This window comes from Acipenser ruthenus, chromosome 3 (assembly GCF_902713425.1).
Source record: "Acipenser ruthenus chromosome 3, fAciRut3.2 maternal haplotype, whole genome shotgun sequence".
NCBI lineage: Eukaryota > Metazoa > Chordata > Actinopteri > Acipenseriformes > Acipenseridae > Acipenser > Acipenser ruthenus.
The window spans coordinates 43,407,284-43,421,598 of record NC_081191.1 but is presented as its reverse complement, the minus strand read 5'-3'; the positions used below and the strand labels follow the sequence as shown (position 1 = coordinate 43,421,598).

Genomic DNA, 14,315 nt, shown 5'->3' with positions numbered 1-14,315 from the left:
TCCTCTTCTTAGTCCATTCATTTTTATTTTGACGTACGATAGTTCATGAAAACGATTAAATGGAAACCCATTGTTGAAATGTAAAGCTGTTTCTCATGTGGGTCGACAGTTTGGTCTCCTAGACACGCACTTCTGCAATTCATTGTTGATTTAAATAGTTCTGGGACAAATATTATTATTTGTTTGTTTATTTATTTATTTTTCTCTAATCGGTAATTTGATGGGGTATATTTTACACCTAAGAGATGTAATGTGGTAGTAGTTATACTTTTTTGTTTTCCGGCTAATTCTAAAATCAAAGTCTTAAATGTCTAAAAACATTTTGAAAGAATATTCAAGTGTGAAAAATCCATGTTTGTCCCTGCACAAGCTACCCTTTCCCTAATCTATGCATGCTACCATTTGAAAAGCATATGCAGGGACACTATCAGTTTATCAGGCTGTATCAGGAACTCTTATCTGCACTCTGAAGATGCAGGGAGGTGTGCTGCACTGTTGAAACTAAGCAGGGTGCTCACTCCTGTATCTCTCCGGTGCAGTTCAAGACCATCGAGACTGTGCCAGCAAACCAAAGAGAACAAAGAACCCTATTATCTGCAGCGAGGCGTTTGTGGAAAGAACTAAAAAAGGCCGCCATTTGACTACAGATGTGGTGATTGAGTTTTGGACAGGCTGTGCTAGTGCAATGTGATTGTTTGTCTCTCTGAGTTTTACATCCCAGGCAGCCGGAAGTAAGAGTTTGCCTTTGTCTGCTGTCAGTGTAAATCCTGCACACTGCTGGGTGAGGGTTAGGGTGTGTACAATGTACAGATGTACTGGATGTAAGATCATACAGAATCGTTCTCATTGCTTTCATGCATGGATTGATGTGCTCTCATAGTAAGATATTGCCATTATGATGCGCAAATGGGGAAACGATTTTACCATGCTTTTCCCATGGTATTACTATGTGTTTACCATAGTTTACCATGGTTTGCTATCTGTTTGTTCAATATGATTTACCACACCTCTCTGGGATTTTCACTGTATGCTTTACCATGCTTTCTCTGTGCTTTAATACACTTTGCTGTGCTTTTACTATGTGAAACATTACTAAGGGGCAGTGACAGGGAGACATACCATTTTGTAAAGCTTGGTGTAATCCCTGCCATCAATATGCTTCTGTTGCCACATTCTCTACCAACCACTATTTGAAAAGATAAAAACAGTGTTTGCCAACCCAACACTGGCAGAGAGGCATACAATATGACCCTTACACTTCTAATTGATTGAGAACACATTACTGATCAGGCATTGATGCCCCAATTTAAGCTAGCCATAATCAGTGGCACTGCACTAGGGAAACAATTAGCTTACTGATAGCCACAGTGAACATATCTGTCCGTGCCTTCCAATGGTTTAGACCCACGAACCCACGAGTTCCTCTGACTGCTGTGATTCAGGCTAATCCAGTTTGAAACAGGTGTATGTTGGGCCGAGTCTAAATCCGCATGTCATGGGTTACGAGTGCAGAAAAAAGAAAAGAAAATTGTTTCAGCACAGCCTCCTACTGCGTGTAGTGGCGCCAGAGAGCTTTGTTTAGTATCAGAACCGTCACAACCCGGTCAGGGACTAGAACTGAGAATCGCACTGCAGCCAGTCTGGTTTTTATGAAGTATTGTGCGTCACAGCATTCCTCAGGTTGCCAAGCATTGCTTTTTTTGTTTGATTAACAGTACAGGAAGACAGCAGTAAAATTATATTAATACAGGTGAGGTGCACTCCACTTAAAACGGATCCTGTTAAAACAGAGTTCTGTTTACAATGTATTGAGGAGGCATGCCCCTGCCAAACAACATGGGCGTTAATGGGGAATTTGGTTAAAACTGACTAATTTATAACATATATATATATATATACAGTGCCTTGCAAAAGTATTCAGACCCCTGACCAATTCTTTCATATTACTGAATTACAAATGGTACATTGAAATTTCGTTCTGTTTGATATTTTATTTTAAAACACTGAAACTCAAAATCAGTTATTGTAAGGTGACATTGGTATATATACAGTGCCCATAGAAAGTCTCCTTGAACGTTTTTCACATTTTGTTCTGTCAGTTTTGTTGTGTCATGTATTTAAATGAGGATTTTTTTTCCACTTATCCACCTAGCTACTCACCATACTCCACACTGTTAAGGGGAAAAAAAATGTTATTGAGAAAAAAATTATATATTAAAAATACAAAACGGAAAGATCATAATTGGATAAGTCTCCACCCCCCTGAGTTAATACTTGGTGAAAGCAATTACATCTGAGAGTCTGTTGGGATAGGTCTCTACCAAATTTACACACCTAGATTTGACAATATTTGACCATTCTTCTTTACAAAACTGTTCAAGCTCTGTCAAGTTCCTTGGGGAGCGTTGATGGACAGCAGTCTTCAAGTCATGCCACACATTTTCGATTGGATTTAGGTCGGGGCTCTGACTGGGCCACTCAAGGACATTTACCTTTTTGTTCCTTAGCCACTCCAGTGTATCTTTGGCTGTGTGCTTTGGGTTGTTGTCCATGCTGAAAGGTGAACTTCCGTCCCAGTTTCAGCTTTCTTGCAGAGGGCATCAGGTTTTCCTCAAGGACTTCTCTGTTCTTTGCTCCATTCATTTTCCCTTCTATCCTGACAAGTGCCCCAGTCCCTGCCGATGAGAAACATCCCCATAACATGATGCTGCCACCACCATGCTTCACAGTAGGGAATGTGTTCTTTGGGTGATGCGCTGTGTTGGGTTTGCGCCAAACATAACGCTTTGCATTTAGGCCAGAAAGTTCCATTTTAGTTACATCAGACCACAAAACTTTTTGCCATATGGCTACAGAATCTCCTGAGTGTTTTTTTGCATACTTCAAACGGGATTCAAGGTGGGCTTTCTTGAGTAATGGCTTCCTTCTTGCCACCCTACCATACAGGCCAGATTTGTGGAGTGCTTGGGATATTGTTGTCACATGCACACTTTGACCAGTCTTGGCCATAAAAGCCTGTAGCTCTTGCAAAGTTGCCATTGGCCTCTTGGTAGCCTCTCTGATCAGTCTCCTTCTTGCTCGGTCATCCAGTTTGGAGGGACAGCCTGATCTAGGCAGGGTCATGATGGTGCATACACCTTCCACTTCTTAATAATCGTCTTGACTGTGCTCCAAGGGATATTCAAGGCCTTTGATATTTTTTTATACCCATCCCCTGATCTGTGCCTTTCAACAACTTTGTCCCAGAGTTCTTTTGAAATCATTTTGGTGCTCATGGTTGAGTCTTTACTTTGAAATGCACTACCCAGCAGAGGGAACCTACAGGAACTGCTGAATATATCCTGAAATCATGAGAATCACTACAATTTAACACAGGTGGAGGCCACTTAACTTGGTGTGTGATTTTGAAGGCAATTGGTTACACCTGAGCTAATTCAGGATTGCTATTACAAGGGGGGTGGACACTTATCCAACCAAGCTATTTCAGTTTTTATTTTTAATTAATTTTCTACAAATTTCTAGAATATTTTTTTCACTTGGAAGTTGTGGGGTAGGCTGTGTAGATAAATGGGGAGAAAAAAACAACTATTTTAATGCATTTTAATTCCAGACTATAAGGCAACAAAAGGTGAACATTTTGAAAGGGGGTGTAGACTTTCTATAGGCACTGTGTTGTAGCCAGCTTGCCAGTCCACAACATTTTAAATGTAATGAGTACAGTGCTGCACGGGCTTCACTCCAGATGGAATGGGGTTGTGGTACCTGTGCTGTGCTGGTTTAGACTCCCCTGATATCACTTCCTTCTCTTCTCTGTTGCCCACACCTCCACAGCCAGCACAATGTCTCTCTGGTCTTGCAGGTGACCGTCATGATTTGCTTAGACAAACAACCTGCTGAACAAACAGCTGTCTGAGTGGAAGTCTCCCATTCCGTCACGGTCAGTGCTATACTGTCCTGTGCTGTGCTGTCTGACAGCATACCTACATCCCCTATTGACAGTCAGAGGGCTTCAGTCTCCTGTGCTGTGTCAGTCACTCACTTTCCACAGGCATGAATTTAGTGCTCTATGGTTTAGAGTTTAAGTATTTAAATGTTAGCCTAGTGTTTAACATTTATAATCTTGCCTAAAAATGTAATTGTTAAACTATAAAAGCTAGAATAAAGCGCACAGTGTACGCTAGTTTATTTCATATTCAATATCTTCACATTCTTTTCCATGTACAATTAAATGCTGTAAACATGCAGTCTTATACATGTTGCAGTAATTAATAAAAATTGATTGTCTTACGATAGCTTTTCTGATTAGTTACACACCACTCCAGGTTGTTTAATCAGGTTTAAGAATTAAACATAAACCTAATACACCCTATTTGAATACTCTGCTGTGCCTGCTGTATGAAAGGGTTGTACTTTACTGCTAGTCCACATATTGAAACCACCACTCAGTTCCACACAATTGACAGACAGCACTGAACACCAAGAGCGCAGATGGTAGCTCACATTGCTGTGCTGTTCCTGCTTTGCTGCCTGCGTTGTTGTCCCCGGTTGCAGTGAATCAATATCCCAGGGAAGGTGTGTGGTGGAGATGTCCTCAGGATGCCACACTTCTACTTTTTCAGAACAGTTCATGGCAATGGTGTGTGATCTTGGTACGAACAATCTTTATTTTAAGTATGTCCAAGGCATGCTCCACGCCATTGAGGAGCACACTTTATTTTATGCCTTCTCTAAACTGGGTCCAAAAATCTGAGTTGATAAGAGAAGTCTGTCTTCTTTCCCTTTTTTGCCAGTTGAGAAAGTTGTTAAGTGTCAGTTTCTCGAGAAATCATTTCTAATTAACGCTGCTCCTGCCAGCTGCTCAGAACTAATTTATTACCTCCAGTCCTGGCGGGAGCTCCACGCTCCATGACTGGGAATGTGCTAATGACATGTCTGATCAGTGACATGTGAATTGTATGCCAGGGGACTGCATAGGATGTTTCCTGCTATCTGAGTCATCTTTTGTTTATTAAAACTTTTACCGCTGATTTCACAGGACTACCTTACCGAAGATAACGTTAGGTAACCTAAGATCAGTGATAATAGGGATTTATGATACCAACCAATGTAGAGTTGATTGTATTTCACACAAGTTTGAAAATGGATCTTGTTATCCAGCATAGTGGTCAGAGAATGTTCCTCTCAGCCATGCTTTACAGTGCACCAAGGTCTACATGTTTTCTGCAGTAGACTGGCATTGTGATGTTGAGACTATCACTTTAGTTTAATTCCAACCTGCATAGATGCTTCACTAAACTGTTTTTTTTTTTTTTAAGGGATACACAGTGGACCTTGTTGATCTTAATAACTTCGCAGCATCACCATCAAATTGACATCAGCTGATATAATTTGCTGGCAGTTTGTAGGAAAACAGGCCAAGGTTGGATGAGCCATGGAGACTGAATTGCCCTCTTTGAAGCTAAGGTGGTTGGTCTTACTAGGGCAGGGCTGAGGAAGACTGGCAGTGGGCCAGTGTTTGGGTGTAACTCTGGCATAGAGATTGGCAGTGGCATGCTGTACCTAATCATGTGACACAGCACTAAAATACCCAAGGAAAAAAATATGTATATGAAATTAACATGTGTTTTTAGCTACAGTGTGTGTGATGGGTGCATGCCCACCTGTATCACTAGGGTCAGTACTCTGGGGATCCCTGCTGTGCTGTGTGGTTTTCCCTGGTGACTCAGTTGCTCAATACACTGGGTGTGCAGCAGTAAACACGCAGCCGAAGAGAGCGGCACAGGAACAAGGATCACTCTGCCCTTTAATGAAAAGTATACTTGGAATTGTTTGGAACTGTTTGACCTTTTGAAGGCTCTAAACAGTGATCCAAAGATGTAAGAAGTGAGGATCCTGATCGTGTTCAAGTAAAGATATGCATTTTCCATAGTATTTCATTGCTTGCATGTTAATACATTAGTGTACTGCATGTGTGTTCTGTGAGATTTATTTCTGGTAAGATCCATGATTTGACAGACTTGCTAACTTTACCCGGAGCTTCTGAAAAGCTTCAGTGCACAGCGCAACAATAATGTTCCCTACAATGAATCAACCTTTAGGAACCTTTGCAGAAGGATTTTGTTGGCTAATGATCTATTGTTGAAGTATGTTGTGAATGTTATAAAGGAACAGTCCCCTATTTAAATGGGCTCTGACATGATGCTGCTTTTATTTGTTGTAGGCAAAATGCTTGAATTGATAGATGTAACTGTAGGAAAATCCATGTGATGTTCCATGGGAACTACTTTTGACATGTGGCATTGATTTCAACTGAATCTCATAATGCCTGTTCTTAGAATTACAGCATCCACTGGGGCTTTCAAAAAGCACTTAAACCACTTCAGTCCTGGGAAATATAAATTGATAGTGTTTTAATTTCAGATAAAGTCTTGTTTGCCAGATGACCAGCCACAGCTAATGCTAATGGAGTGTATTGAACACTTTCACCCTGATGCATGTGGTGATAAAAGTTATGATAAAGTAATTGGAACATAAATCCTTAAGCTCAAGACAAGTAAACATGTATTTGGATACCTTCTCAAGACACGCCTTTAGCTATGTATAAACAATGCCGTACTGTAATCTAGGCCAGTGGTTCTCAATCTGTGGTCCGCCAGCTCTCTTCAGATGGTCCATGGAAAGGTTACATAATTACAGAAAGGAAGCAGCGGCATAGTTTATAGATCCCATTGCAAACCCAAAATTTGAGACCTTAAAAACTGAGCTACAGAAGCAGGAAGAAAATGTCTAAACTCTCTGTCATATATAGTTTTGGAGTGGCTAAAGTGTATTCTTTACTGGGGAGTTTTTGTGTATTTTGCTCATGTGCACTCACACAGCAGCTTGTAAATTAAGGGATAACACACAACAGGGCGTGTGTTGTGTTGCATTAACATACGGTTGTTGTTGGGTTGTTCAACCAACGAAGCCGTATGCAACACAACACACAAGCCCTGGAGTGTTATCCCGCTTATAATACTATAAAACTATTTTATTATATATCTTTCCACTTTGGAGAAAAAATAATCCCTCAAACAAGATTATATTTGTTGTAAACAGTAAACTGGAGGTTTTCAATGTTTCCATTTATTGTAATTAATTAAAATGAATGAAGCCTCTGTGCTGGTCTCAATCGCTCTGAAAACAGAGCCGACATAACCTGCAGTGTTTGCCTTGTTAGTGACCAAGCATTTAAAAATGCTGGTCATGTATTTTTGTTGAGAATGAAAAGATACAGAAAAGGAGGCAAAGACAAAGTTCACTATCCATGCATTACTACAGCTGACCTGGAGAAGCCAATACAAAAATACATTATTGGCATTTTTTATGGTCACTAACAGGCTGTTATTGCAGTTTATGTCAGCACTGTTTATGGAGCGATTGAGACCAAAATGGAGGCTAACATAACATAATTGAGTACTCTTAACTTAACCAGACGGATTACGCACTGAATCATAGAATTATCGTAACAGACCAGTTACATTTTCAAGACAAACTGTTTTTAGGTTGATTAGCATTTCTTATGTTTCATCAAATCAATAAAAACACCAGCTGCCCAAGAATTTTTATTTTCTTCAATTTCATTAAGTTGTTGAATTGTTAAATCTTTATCTCCTTGTTTTTTTTTTTTTGTTTGTTTGTTTTTTTCAAACAGAGGTTTGGTTCATGTAATTCTATGCACTTGTCATGCGCTTGTCATGCCTCTGAAAAGATCAAATGTGACAAAAGGAATGACACTCATTTTTTAAAACTGTAAAAGCCCTCTCACAACAATGTGTATATTTATAGAGGGTTTAATATGTTGTGTATTGATAATTTATTAATTGAACTGTGCTTTAGTAAAAAAAAAAAAGTTCTGCCGTGCATTGTACTATTTAACTGTGCAGTAAAAAAATCCTCAAGAGCCAATCAGCATGCAGCATTCAAACATTCTGTTTTATAAATAATTATTATAGCTGGAGATTCGTAGCTCCGACTTTGCTTGTACCTCATTGATTATTAATTCACGTAAATCAATTTCTGCTGTAATTATCAATTTAAAAATAAAACAATCCGATAATATATCTTTTTTTTTTTTCTTTTTTTTTTTTTTTGCAAACTTAAACTGGAAATAGCCAATTTCTCTTAAAGGAAAAAACTATTCACGACGAACAAGACAAAAAATTGCACAAATAAAAAAAGACACAATGTATTGCATATGGTAAATATTTGCATACTATTTTCTTAATTACATTAAAAACGATGCAGTATACAAATGGAAAATATAAATGCAATTAAAAAAGATGTAAAAGATCGAAAACTAGATTTAAATGGTTGTTTCCCCGCTTTCTTTTTCTTTAACCATGCGTGAGCAAGAGCCACCTTACATCCTGTCAAAATGTGCCTTAATGTTGCAGGTGATGAACACAAAGGACATGAGGGATCCTCTCCTACCCAGAGGTTTAGATTCTGTGGTGATGGGAGAACATCATATGTTGACCTGATGAGGAAACTGATCCTGCTCTGTTCCATTGACCATAGGTCTTGCCAGCCAATCTTGCGTTGTTCCACACTCTCCCATCTCATCCATTCTCCCTGCTTGGCCTGGGAAATGGCCTTTATATACCTCAACCTCTCCTTCTGCTTTTGCACCTCGTTGACTACCAGCTTCCGCCATTGAACTGGGGCTGCCTTGTGCCATGTAGGAGGAGCTGAACTGAGACCAAGACCCCCTCTTCCATGCTGAACTTGCCCCATGATATCACCAATTCGAAGGGCAGCCTTTGCATCCTCCACAGCTTTCTTTGCCGCCCACTTTCTTCCAGTTTTCAGCACAGGTGCTGCCTCCCTTACGCATTTGTCGCGTGACTACTAATGTCATTTCCAGTCTGACCTTGGTGCACTTAAACTCCTCGGTTAGAGCGGAGACTGGTAGCTGCAGTATTCCTTTACCATAAAGTCCCACTCTGCTGAGGCAGCGTGGATCTCCCAACCATTTCCTGATGTATGAACTGATTAAAGCTTCCAGCTTCTCTACTGTTGTCAAAGAAGCATCGTACACAGTCAGTGGTCACAGCAACCTCGGCAGTAGACCAAACTGAAAGCACCAGAGTTTTAGTTTGCCTGGTAAAGCGCTGCTGTCTATGCTCTTCAACCCTTCCACTGCTTGTTGTCTAACTTCTCCCACACGAACTGTGACCTTTAGATCCCCGTCGTACCATCTCCCAAGACTCTTCACTGGCTTCTCAGACACTGTTGGTATTGCCTCACCATTAATGAAGAACGTTTTATCTACTACTTTACCGTTAATTATAGAGATGTTCCTTGATTGAGTGGGCTTGAATTGCATTTGTGCCCATTCAATGTTATTGGTTAATTTGCCCAATAACCGATTAGTGCAGGCTACTGTTGTAGTCATGGTTGTCATGTCATCCATGTATGCTCGAATTGGTGGTAGTCGCATTCCAGAAACCAAGCGCTCTCCACCCACTACCCATTTTGATGCCCTAATGATTACTTCCATTGCCATGGTAAAAGCTAGTGGAGAAATGGTGCATCCTGCCATTATTCCAACTTCTAGGCATTGCCATGTAGTGCTGAATTCTGAAGTTGAAAAACTAAATTGCAAATCTCCAAAGTAGGCTTTCACTAAATTTGTTATTGTCATCGGTACACTGAAAAAAATCAAATGCTGCCCAAAGAAGTTCATGTGGCACTGAACCATATGCATTAGCCAAATCCAGGAATGTCACATGGAGCTCCTTCCTCTCCTTTTTAGCTGATTGAATTTTTTGTCAGATCACGTTGATGTGTTCTAAGCATCCTGGGAAACCTGGAATGTCCACTTTTTGTATTGAAGTGTCAATGAAGCAGTTCTTTAATAGGTAAGTTGACAATCTCTGAGCAATAATGCTGAAGAAAATCTTGCCTTCTACATTTAATAGGGAAATAGGTCTAAACTGACTGATGCTTGTAGAATCTTTTTCTTTAGGTATAAAGACTCTTTCATCAATTTCCACAGGATTCGTAGAACTCCTGAAGCACTCTTGTACACTCTGTACGGAACTCCATTAGGCCCTGGAGATGATGAAGCCCTTGCTTTTTTCACAGCTTGCTCTACTTCTTTTCACTTGGGTGCACAGTCCTCCATTTGGTATTTTGGTGGATTGATAGGTGGGATGTCTGACGGAATTGACATAGGCTCCTGCCTTTTTGAATCTATGTGTTTCCTCCAAATATCTCTCCAGCTCAAACTTAGATGCTTTTAGTGTGCCATTCTTCTCACTGGTGAATAACTTCTTTACAAATTTGAATGGGTCTTTATAAAAGTTAGTTCTCGCACGCTCCTTCTTTTTGTAGCGTTTCCGTAGGCGCACTGCTCTGCGCAATGTTGCAAGCTTATCTTTTATGACCCTTTGTAAGAGATTGAGTCCCTTCTGACTTTGTTCTGCTCTTCTCAATTGCTTCCTTGCTTCCTTCATTTAATGTATAATCAAGTATTATACTAAGTATGTTAAAGACAAATTAATATGTTCAGTTGTAGTTAAGATTTTAAATATATTCAACAATGCATTCATATTCTACCATGTAATTCAATATTACGTCATACCCAATTTAAACGGAATTAATCATGCAATCGATTTATGCACCATGGAAATTCATAAGTTATTTAGTTACCAAAAGAAAGATGAATGAGTCTCGCCATGTAGAATTACTGTATATAGCTTTCTCCCCATGGTTAAAGTGTTTCAGTTTAGAAACCTGTCTTCAGTTTGTAATCCTCTTCAGTTAAAGGATTTCTGAAGAAAAACAAGATGGCTTTTTCTTCAGGACTCCATGTCCCACAATGCAACAAAGCCACACTTCCTGTGTGCTTAAAATTGTGCTTGTAGCAAGGAAGCACTAATTCGAGTAGATTTAAAAAGCACTTTAGTATTAATTAACTAAAGTATTCTTCTGTTTACTTCTTCGTTTTTAGTTTAGCATACTTTTAGATTTAGTAGCAACAAATTTGTTTTATTGATTTTTTCAATTAAGATATTTTCTTCAAGAAGTTGTTTTCTTGTTGTACAGCAGCTGTGTTTGTTTTTGTTCCTTAAAGTTAGAATGTTGATTTGTACTTTAGCCTACTGGTAACACAAAATAAATCATGCTGCTGAATGCGAATAAAAGATTATTTTAAATTTAAAAGATTTTAGGGTTTTTTATTTTATTTTAATTATTGTTATTTTTAACTACTTAGTAGTAGTAGCCTAGACAATTAACACACAATAGATAATGGTCCTATATAGATGTTCAGTATGAGCTGGAGGGGTTAGTGGCACATGTGTGCAGTCTATTGCTCCCAACATGCTGGGAAACCCAGAAATGTCATAGAAATTTGTTTTTAAGGCTTGTAAGTATTATTATTATTTATTTCTTAGCAGACGCCCTTATCCAGGGCGACTTACAATCGCAAGCAAATACAAATACATTCAAGTGTTACAATATAAGTCATACAATAAGAACAAGAAATACAATAATTCTCGAGTGTGACAAACCACAATTCAATAATACAGCAGATAATAGTGAAAGTTACATCAGGATATGATTAAATAGTGATAGTTACATCCGGATATGATTAAGTACAAAATACTACAGATTAAACACTTGGCAGATTACAATATTCTGAGGTACAGGATTAAATGCAGTAAAAGTACACCCTGACTTTAGTGAAAATTAGGTACTTGGGTGTTTGCCTCAAAAATACATTGAGCACAACTGGCAACTGGAAGTGCCAGCAACAATTACGACTGTTTAAAACATTCTTACAAAAGTTCTTAACAAATTGATGCAATTGTAAGTGTCGCAATTGCCCACAGCTTTAGTGATATTTTTGATCCCTCATTTGCACTGTCTCCACCCTGTTTTTGCAAATTTAGAACATAAGAACATAAGAAAGTTTACAAATGAGAGGAGGCCATTCGGCCCATCTTGCTCATTTGGTTGTTCGTAGCTTATTGATCCCAGAATCTCATCAAGCAGCTTCTTGAAGGATCCCAGGGTGTCAGCTTCAACATTACTGGGGGGTTGGTTCCAGACCCTCACAATTCTCTGTAAAAAAAAAAAAAGTGCCTCCTATTTTCTGTTCTGAATGCCCCTTTATCTAATCTCCATTTGTGACCCCTGGTCCTGGTTTCTTTTTTCAGGTCGAAAAAGTCCCCTGGGTCGACTGTCAGGAATTATCGCAACGTACTCTTTTTATTTATGTATATGTTCGGAGCACACTCTTTTACTCAGGGGAGACGTTCAGGAGGACATAAAGATGTTTCAAACTCCTGTAGTGGTTTTGTTCGTGCACTGGGCTTGCAACGTATCCAGATGACTTTTTAATAATAAAGAAAATCACACAGACACATTTAATTTGAAGTTTTAACGAATTAGAGCAGTATTAGTGCTCTTTTCGGTTTATTAAATGCTTATGTTGAAAATTGGATTGGTTGGTTGCACAGACCACCGTAAATCCCAAGTAATACGCAGTCCAGGCGATCTGGTGCCTTTACAGGTTTAACAGCATTAATACTTCAATACAGTAATACAAATATGGTCAATTATATGCTTTGCCCTTAGGCAATACATGCATAAAGCTAAAAACTCCCACCACTAAATTCTAGAACATTCAATATATATCACTCTCTTAAGACTAAAACATAATTTCTATACCTTATAGCAATGCATCAATATAAAAGAGAGATTAAATTCAAATATATGCTTACCTTCCAGTATATGGAAGTGTAGTGCAAGATATATTGAAAAATAAGAACTGTCTTCAAAAGGCAGAGACTTGTGAATACGACCAAACAGCAATCAGTTTTTCAGAGATCTTTCAGAGCATGGATCACATCAGCTTGTACTTGGCAAGTTGAGCGCTCACTGGGGTTTTACCTTGGTTTTTATAGGATTTTCCCTCCATTGAATACATCAGGGTCCAAGTAAATCTAATCATCACTTGGCCTTGACATTTCTTATCTTTAAGTTAATGATACATTCTAGAAGGATCTGTTCAACTCCTTTTTCAAAACTGATTGAATGATTGAATATAACACCAGCTCTATTTGATTATATTAAGGTAAAATTATATTATTATTTAGTCAAAAAATATATGACCCTCCTAGCCACATATTATGTTACCTTTTCAGTCTGTTGACAATGGGCCAGTTTAACTTCATATACAATGTGTATTAACAAAGTATGGAACAAAGACTGCCTTTGAATAAGCATACAGTGGTCAGTTCAATTAGTTTCATTTAAATTTAAGCTATAATAAACATGTTATATATAATAGCCTTGTATTAACTGGTACCATGCTTGGACCAAGCCTGACCTCTCTCTCGTTTTCTAAAAATTCCCCTGCACAAGCAGGTTTCCACACACCTTGTTTACTTGCCAAGGCTAGTGTTTTAATTAATATGAAACTCCACTGTAAGCACTTTTCCAAAATCACTGCATAAAGTCATTTTTTGGCCGATTCAAGAGACACCTGGACCGGTATCTTTTCAGATAATACAAAAAACACTTACATCCTAATTTTTATAACTCTGCTCTCATTATTTTCTTATAATATAATGAGATACATACTCCTGTCTTTCTTAAAGCAACTTCCGTTGGTTATCATCCAAGGCTGGCAAATCCCGCTTTTAAGAGTCAACACCAAATCCTGCTTTGAGGTGCCAAAGACTAAGCTTTATTTTTTGAAGGTCTAATGCCCTTCCAGAATTATACTGTGTGTCTGAAACAAACATTTAATTCTTTCACTTTTAAATTCTTCCGTTTCCCTGTAAATAAGTACCTTTATTAATATAACCTGTTTATTACCACAGTAAAATCTTTATATAAGATAAACATGTATATTCTTTGGTTTAATTTATATAGTTATGTCAATACTTTTTGTTTAGTTGGAGAAACTGAACTAATTCATAAATCGATTAAATGAAATGAACAGTATCGCAAATGTGTCAACAGTATGGTTGCAATATTGTCAGTGCCATGCTTCTGTTATAATAAACTTTTACTATGTTCTTTCAACAGTTTATCTTTAAATGGCATTATAAGATGTATTTCTAATTAAGTTACTTCAGTATAACAGTTGCTCCCAGAAATTGTAATATTATTTTACACCATTGATAAATCTTTCAAGATTGTAATAGAAGGTCTAGTTATTTATATCTAAATACAGGCTAGCATTAATATACCAGAGTGCCATAGTGCTACAGTGACTGAACTAAGTCTGACCTTCTTCACTGTTCATACAAAATCCA

General features: G+C 38.3%; 1 protein-coding gene across 3 annotated transcripts in view; it reads left to right on the top strand.

Moving 5' to 3' along the window:
- Positions 1 to 14,315, top strand: part of LOC117394352 (neurobeachin-like protein 2) — a 137,857-nt gene that overhangs the window by 50,598 nt on the left and 72,944 nt on the right. The window lies entirely within an intron of this gene.